Below are 7,346 nucleotides of genomic sequence, written 5' to 3'. Positions count from 1 at the left end.
ACGAAAATAGTAACATTTTATGACTGTCCATTATAGTTCATTATCATTTATGTTTGTAAAAAATATTTTATGGTTTTGTTTCCTCAGTTGCTCTGAGATTCACTAGCAGTAAGTCAGACATTCTGCCCATTAGAAAGACTTGCTTGATTAAGCTTTACTAGCAGCAGGAAAAAAAAATTGACATTCCTTTTACTGGAAAGGCCCTCTTACTCATGCTTTACTTTTTTTCTGTCCATCTTGGTCAGCAAATAGCAGGGGTAGATGGTAGGGTGCACATGTTTGTGCTGGGAAAAAGAAACAGCTATCTTATTTTGAAGTTCAGGACATCTGTCACTTTTATTATAAAGACTGACCACCATCCACAAGCACAGCCCTGCACAAGCACAACATAAATCTCTGTGAAGAATTTGTGAAAATGTGCTGCAAGAAAATGTTTCAACTACTATGGTCTAAGTCTCTTAGATGGCCACCCATTCGTCACCTCAGAACTATATTTTGTCTAAAGTGTACATAAGTAAAGAGGGCACGTTGGACAAAATAGTTCTGAGGCGACGCATTGTCAAGGAGGTGAGGCGACGCATTGTCAAGGAGGAAAGTGGTTGTCTTATACAGGTGGGTGTCTTATACAGTGTCATTACAATGTACGAAATACATGCAAGTGCAAGGGAAAAAATGGGAAGTGGCCGTTTGAACGGGTGTTTGCCTTATACAGGAAGCCATTCGACTGCACAGTGTAACACAATGTAGGCTACTGAAAAATAGAATATACTCACAGTATTAATATTAAGAGGAGTGGGTCCACACCAGTATTGAAGGATCTTCTTTCAAATGAACTAAATGTAATTCTGATATTCAAGTTATGATGCTTGTCACTTTCAACTCCGGCTCCCACTTCAGATTTATAATGAGCTTGTAAACTTATGGTACTTACTTTTCAAATTTTTAATCCAGAACACTGACAATCGATGCTTCTAGATCTACTTTTATTCTTTCTAACATATTTTTCTCAAGTTTTTTGTGGGGGTTTTTTTTTTACACTGATGCAGTCAGTGGTACACGTGTATAAATCAAATCTCAAGAGTAGAAAGCAAGGCTGCAAAACAGTTCTACTGATTTATTTTTTGTTTTGCGCCTAACGCTGTCAAACAACTTAAACGAGCTGTCTAGACTCGGATCCATGCACACACAGCTGTCCCAGTACCAGGTACTATAGGCCCTAATGGGCACCCTGACAAAACTGCCCCCTTTCTCCTCAAAATAAGCCAGTCAACACTAGTTTTTCTTCGCGTCCTTAACTCCAACCCAAGCACAAGACACTATTCACCAGGGGGCTTTCGTGGTCTAGAGGTTAAGGTGTTCGTCTCTCATTCATTTGGTCCCGCATTCGAATCCGGACAGCGACGGACAATTTTTTTCTCTAAAATCTGTCTCCACAGAATTATGCAAATTTAGATGGCCAAATTATGCAAGAAAATTGAAGCAAAGTTTCGCTCAAATTATGCAAGTTACCGTAAAACCATTCGCGACATGTTTTGCCCTTTTTCAACTAGAATTTTTATGTTTTATGTACAGAAAATTTGAAAACAGAAAATATTAGTATCAGTAATTTGTTGTGTATTTGGAAAGAAAACAATAAGCATCTGTCAGAAAAAAATCAACCAAAAAATATAATCTCTGTGACTTTCAGCTATAGATCTAGATCTTGATCTGGAGGTAAGAAAAATGTTTTTAAAAAAAAAAATTTTAAGTAAAAGGACATCTAGACCTCTGATGCTGGCACATCACTAAAACTAGGGACACCTGTCAAACTTGAAACTGAAACATCAGCAGACGAAAACAACTTTTGATGGAGAGAGCAATTGAACATGGCCAAGGAACAAAATCCCTGACACTCAACAAAGATCTTTTAACAAGGGAAATAACTAAGTTATCACTTAAATGAGACTTATTACGGTGATTACTTCCCTTTCATCATCATCCGGTGCCTTGCCGACTGGCGTGGGCGATCATGGACCTCCACTTCCATCTGTCTTTCGAAGCAGCAATGGTGTCTGTTGTTCTTGCTGCTCCCAGCCATGTTGTCATCTTGTCCAGTATCTTTTCCCTCTGTCTGCCTCTACCTCTCTTTCCATCAAACTTTCCTGTTGTTACAATGTTCTCTAATGCTTCTTTCCGCATTGTGTATCCGAACAAATTTGCCTGTCGTTTTCTTATATTCGTGATAAGTTGTTTTCTATAATTTGCTTCAACCAGGAAGTACTTCCCTTTAGCCAGGTGAAAAATTAAGAAAAATGCGGGGAGTCTAAAATTATGCAAAGGCTGCAGAATTACGCGAAAAAAAACGCGGCCGTACAATCGCATGATCCGACGGCGACAGTAAAACTTTTCCTTTCCTGCTCTCTAACAATATTCTGTCGTCTGCTTTCGTCTCCACTTTCTGCCCACATCCTTTGCCCCCTCCTCTGGGCTCCTGACTCTTTCTGCAGCCTTTTCTACTGCTACTGGCTCCTTCTTAAATGCTGTTTTTCAGACACACACATGATCTTATAATACACCTAGCCTTCTCGGATAAGCGCGAATCTCGAAGGTCTCGTGTGCAAGTTGCGCACGTTAAAGATCACTTGGTGGTCCCAAATCGATAAGATATTAAGACTTAAGATTAAAAGTAGGCTTCGGCCGCCACCAGAGCAAAATTAAAAATTTCCCTTCAACTGAAAATATTTAAGGGAGTGCTTATTTAGGCCACATATGGCCTAAATAAGGTAAGGGAGGGGGGTTTAGCTTATTTAGGCCACAGTGGACTGTGGCCTAAATAAGGTAAGGGAGGGGGGTTTAGCTTATTTAGGCCACACATGTTCAAACTACCCTTTTCAGGCAACTGAGTTCATTCCACTTTCATAATGGTGCCCCTTTCTCATTTAGTATGGTTTTGCCTCAGTGTACAACTTATAAATCATAACCATAATGAATATTGTAAAGAACAAAGCACAAAACGCAAAATTTTGCTCAATTCCAATGGTTTGAATGAGGGCCGGATTTTTCCTTCATGGAGGGGCAAAAGCTAGGCTACCATTTTGGCACACTTTGGTCAAGTGAAAAGGTCAAATCCTCCGAATGGACTTTCGGGTTAAATTTGGGGTATAAAAAGTGTGTATACTACGTGGCTGAGTCAAAGTTACACTATCTTTGCCTGAGTGACACTCTCTCGTACTGTCTCGTAGTAGTACATGTAGGCTAGTAGGCCTAGTAGTAGTAGTAGCAAAGATCGTGTAGAGAATATTTGGTAGTAGATTCTATCTAGTAGGCAGTTTAGTGAACGTGCTCGCGGCAGGGCAAATCGGCCTCGATAAGCCCCGTAGACTTTTGTGATCGGCCACGAAGCCTCGTGTTTTGATGGGTCTAGATCTAGATCTAGATCTAAACAACTCAGTGCAATTCGCACTGCCACATCCGGCAGGCCTAGATCTACATCTTTTTAAAAGGAAAAGAAAGATCATCAAAATAGTTGAATTCGCATGAAAATCGATTAGGTAGAACTAGAACTATTAAAACTTGCTTCTGAAAACAAGGCAATTTTTATACGAAGGCCATTTTTATAACTCGATGAAATAAAAACTACTGACTGTGTACTGTGTTATTCTACATAAAAATAAATTATGAAACTTCAGGACGTAGATCTATTATTATTTACCAGCATCTTTTGACGCCTGAGCTGTAGAGGTTGAAGTTTTCACAACACTAATAGATCTAGTAATAGGGTTAGGTAATACGGCTTTCCGTAAAAAATGCATAGATCTACAAAAGCCGACCACCGAATCGACCGGGCGCCTCGGTCTCCCCTGCACTCTGATTCAATATTATATTTAAACAAAAATGCTAATCAATGAAAATTGCAAATTGATAATAATAGTATAGTCCTGTAGAGGGTAGGTGGACTCCGGGGTCTGCATAGCGAAATACTAGGTTTTAGGATGTGGACCCCGGAGTCACCGTAGTGAAATAAGGTTTGGTTTAAGTAAGGATTGGTACTAGGTTTTAGGACAGGTGGACCCTGGGGTCACCGCAGTGAAATAAGTAGGTTTCTTTAAAGATTGGTGGAACCCGGAGTCACCAAGGCCATAGAGGATTAAGAAGGTTTAATTAAGGATTGGTGGACCCCCGGGACACCTTGATTAAACCTACTTATTTTACTACGGTGACCGCAGGATCCACCTATTCTAAAACCTAACTAGTGTCTCGTTAGGTAGACCCTGGGGTTCACCTTAATTAAACCTACCTATTTCACTACGTTGACTCCAGGGTCCACCAATCCTTAAAATTAAACCTAGATCTATCTACATGTACTTATTTCACTACATTGACCCCAGGGTCCACCAATCCTTAAAATTAAACCTAGATCTATCTACATGTACTTATTTCACTACATTGACCCCAGGGTCCACCAATCCTTAATTAAACCTAGATCTACTGATTTCACTACATTGACCTCGTGGTCCTCCAATCCTTAATTAAACCTATATCTACTTATAATTTCACTACTTTGACCACGGGCTCCGCCAGTCCTATTATAAAATAAACTTAGATCTACTTATTTCATTATGTTGACCCCGGGGTCCACCGATCCTTAGTTAAACCTAGATCTACTTATTTCACTACGCTGACTCCGGGGTTCACATCCTAAAACCTAACATTTTGTTAGGTAGACCCCGGGGTCCACCTATCCTTTTGGCTAGATAGACCCCGTAGTCCGCCTATCCACTTTCTTGATAATAACTGAAAACAATACATGCCAGTTGTCATTTATAGTGAAGAAAAATGAGGGGAAAAAATATAATTAGGTAGACTTTAATTTGTCCAAAAAATTGCAAGTGCAAATGAAGATCATAAAATAATTTTGTTATTTTCTGGTCACCTTTCCAAGGACCTTAAATTGATTCTACATCACATGTCATGTACGATACGGCTGTGAAGGAAAATGGATGTGAAGAGTTTTAAAGAGATAATAACGTAACTTGTAAAGAAAACAATGCTTTACATTGGTTTGGTTATTTTGACTACATATGTGGCCTAAATAAGGTAAGGGAGGGGGGTTTAGCTTATTTAGGCCACAGGTGTGGCCTAAATAAGGTAAGGGAGGGGGGTTTAGCTTATTCAGGCCACAGGTGTGGCCTAAATAAGGTAAAGGAGGGGGGTTTAGCTTATTTAGGCCACCTGTGGCCCAAATAAGGTAAGGGAGGGGGGTTTAGCTTATTTAGGCCATATGTGGCCTAAATAAGGTCACCCAATATTTAATTTGTCACGCGCGCTCATATGACCTTATGCAGTTGCCAGTGCCGTAAAACACGTAGGCCTATCAAAAACAAAACTTTTTTTTTTAAGTTTAAAAAACACTACTCACTACTCACCAAATTCAGAAAGAAACGAGACAGGCCTGAAGCCTGAAATGAGGTTAGATTAAAGATGAGAGGGTTGAGGCTCAGAATAACGGTAACATATAGCAAATGTTGTCTTCACTTGTAGGCCTAAACTCTAACTGAAAAGCTGCACCAAATTAGAAGCCACTCCACCGTTTGTGCCCCACCCTCCCCTCCACCACCCACCGCCTCCTTGTGGAAGACACTTTACGTTTACACCAATCTCCTTTTGGGCTGGGTCCTTTTGGAAATGGACATTAAACTCTTAAATGACGTAATGTTATTAAGGGTGCTATACCATCAGAAAGCAAACAGACACTTCAAAACAATAACACAATAACAAAAACAGATTTATTTACAAAACCTGTTTTGCCTTTGTGATTTTCCTGCGGGCGGGAGTCAAATTATTAATGACGTGTCCAACAAACTTACACATTAACGTCCAGTGGTGTCCGCCTTACAGCAACACCTTCGGGAAACAAGCATAATTTGTTGCTGTTAGGCAGACGTTGTTGCTTTAGTTGAATTTCTAAGGGGGTGGGGAGGGGTCAGAACTGTTAAAAAGAAATGAGAAATATTAATGTTACTCCTCCCCCTCCCCCCCCCCTCTCTCTCTCTCTCTCTCTCTCTCTCTCTCTCTCTCTCTCTCTCTCTCTCTCTCTCTCTCTCTCTCTCTCTCTCACACACACACACACACACACACACACACATACACACACACACGCATACACGCACGCACACACACATACACACACACAATCTCACTCGCGCGCACGCACACACACACACAAACACACTCGCACACACACACACAGAAGCATGAGTCGTAATAATAGTCAGTATGTAATGGTGCCGTTAAGTCGGAAAGTAAGAACATTTGACAGCGTCAGTGCGGAGGCTTTACCACAGCTTCTCCACTTTGAAGTGAGCTAATGCTTAACTGTAAGGCGGTACATGTGTACATGTATTGTACCGTTACGCATAAAATCGTAGGGGCCGAGATTCCATATCCCACCCCACCCCCTAGATAGGAGGGGAACGGTGAACGGGCTTGAAAAACGGTGGTTTATTTGGCGAGAGGGTGTGAACTGGGCTCTTAGTGTACTCAGCATCGTGTATTTTGGGCCTAAACAGGAGATAACAACAGAGGATGGAAGCACACACACTGAACTTGTATACAGGCTAGTTTAAAAAACAGTGTAAATTACTGTAAATCAGTAAATCAGGGTTTTTTATAGAAAAAAATCCCCCAGACAATTATTTCTAGATCTAGCAACGAATGTTGTTCAAAGCCTAGAAAAAAAGTTGTCGCCAAAGGGGTAATATATAATATATTATATTATATGTATACATACATGTATTCAGGAACAATTTCGTTGCACAAGCTAAATGTTGCTACAATATTAGGTGGAAAATGTTGCTCTTCTTTTCTGGGCTACTGTTAAGGCACACTGCTGTAATTGGTTCACTAAAATCGGGAGGTAACATTTTGCTATGATAATATTATGTCCAACAACTTTGCCGAGTGACAGTCACACAGCAAAGTGTTACCCAGAGACAGTAAATTATAATCCTTAGTGCTTCCCGCCATATCAAATATTGACAGCACACACAGAGAGAGAGAGAGAGAGAGAGAGAGAGAGAGAGAGAGAGAGAGAGAGAGAGAGGAGAGAGAGAGGGAGAGGGGGGAGAGAGAGAGAGAGAGAGAGAGAGAGAGAGAGAGAGAGAGAGAGAGAGAGAGATTGTATGCGTGTATAGAGAGAGAGAGCGAGTGAGAGAGAGAGAGAAAGAGAGAGTGTGTGTATGTGTGTGTGTGTGTGTGTGTGTGTGTGTGTGTGTGTGTGTGTGTGTGTGTGTGTGTGAGAGAGAGAGAGAGAGAGAGAGAGAGAGAGAGAGAGAGAGATTGTGTGTGTGTGTGGGAGAGAGAGTGTG

Source organism: Aplysia californica, unplaced genomic scaffold, assembly GCF_000002075.1.
Source record: "Aplysia californica isolate F4 #8 unplaced genomic scaffold, AplCal3.0 scaffold00264, whole genome shotgun sequence".
NCBI lineage: Eukaryota > Metazoa > Mollusca > Gastropoda > Aplysiida > Aplysiidae > Aplysia > Aplysia californica.
Note: the sequence above shows the minus strand (reverse complement) of the source record.